The sequence below is a fragment of the Nicotiana tomentosiformis genome, chromosome 7 (assembly GCF_000390325.3).
Source record: "Nicotiana tomentosiformis chromosome 7, ASM39032v3, whole genome shotgun sequence".
NCBI classification, from domain to species: Eukaryota; Viridiplantae; Streptophyta; class Magnoliopsida; order Solanales; family Solanaceae; genus Nicotiana; species Nicotiana tomentosiformis.
This window is the reverse complement of record NC_090818.1, coordinates 16,307,999-16,309,405: the sequence shown is the minus strand read 5'-3', so window position 1 is coordinate 16,309,405 and position 1,407 is coordinate 16,307,999. Positions and strand designations below refer to the sequence as shown.

At 38.7% G+C, this 1,407-nt stretch overlaps 1 long non-coding RNA gene across 1 annotated transcript; it reads left to right on the top strand.

Annotated features, from left to right (window-relative positions):
* Window positions 1-361: 361 nt before the first annotated feature.
* On the top strand, window positions 362-1,217 carry LOC138895103 (uncharacterized). Its single transcript, XR_011409300.1, has 2 exons — window positions 362-824; window positions 933-1,217. It is a non-coding gene; the product is annotated as an uncharacterized lncRNA (long non-coding RNA).
* The last annotated feature ends 190 nt before the right edge of the window (window positions 1,218-1,407 follow it).

The window sequence follows — 1,407 nt, the reverse complement described above, 5'->3', positions numbered from 1 at the left end:
TGTGCTGTCAATCTGTTTGCTTGCTCTAGTGAAATTTCTTCAGGTTTTTCTTGGTTTCTGAAAAATAGATTGTATTGAATGAACATCTTCTCCTGATGTATCTTATATACTGCTTGTTGTTTGTCTTCTCCCTGGTTCTGGTTTTGAAGTTGTTTGTAAGTAACATTGTCTTCCATATTATTGGTTAACATCATTTGCCATTTCATTCATTGTCTAGAATGGAACTGACATATTTCACCTTGGAAAATTAGGTATTATTTATGCAAATGAGATGAAGGAGTCAAGACTTAAATCGCTCACTGCTAATTTACATCGCATGGGGGTAAACAACACCATTGTATGTAACTATGATGGGAGAGAGGTTAGAACCAGACTATTTTGCATTCTTCCATTTAGAACTTGCTAAATTTTTGTTTTTATATTTATATTTCATACGGACAATGTTGTTCTACCTTCTTCCCCATAAACACTTCTTCATTGAAGTTGCTGCAAGTTTGTTTCAGTTGAGAACATTTTGCCCCGTATGTCCTTTTTTTCCCTCAGTTGAAAAAAATGAGCAATTCCAAATCTGCTGCAAAATCGCCGGCTCAGTCTGAAGAAATACAAGGTGCTGATACCATTGAGAGCATTGACCTACAGAATGCTGAAGGGGATGACAAGCATTTAGAGCAAAAAGGCATTGCAAAAGAGAAAAGCATTCAGATAGAAAAGGTGTTGGACAAAACGGTGGTGTAACTAAAAATGGGAGTAGAAATTCAATCGGTGACAACAAAAAGGAGGGAAAAGAAGAAACCCCCTCCTAGAGAGGAAATTGCAGTATCTAGGTAAAGTTCTTTAGTTCCACGATCACGAGTTGGTAAACACTGATGTGCTAATGGAACAGAGTTAATTTCAGATCATATAACCTATTCTTGTCTTCAACGTTTTTGCAGGGAAGAGAAGAGGATAGCTCTTAGGGAAGCAAAGCGAAAAGCCATGACGAAGAAAAAAGCTGGAAACCAATGAGTTCTTTGTAACATGGGAGTTTTGCGATATGCGGAGTATATTTTCTCAGAGGCGACATGAGCAAACACAAAACTAAAGTTGTTCTCCGGCGATGTTGTTAAGCTTAACTCGGGAATTATTAGCAGCTGCCAGCTGGTGGTAATATTTCTGCTGTTGGTTGATGAGTTTGAGATACAGAGGATTGGAGATCATGTATGGTTTGCTTTAGAAAATTGAAAATTAGGATTCATGGTTGCTCTAATCCCCATTCCCTTTCCTGACCGAAGTCACTAAGGAGGGGCTGAGCCGGACTCAATTCCTCTGAGCTTTGTCTTCTCTTCTAAGATGATTGGAGGCTGACAAAAGAACACTCTTGAAGAAGCTTTCTTTTGAAAATGTCTTGTAGCAGGACCCAAAGCCCCT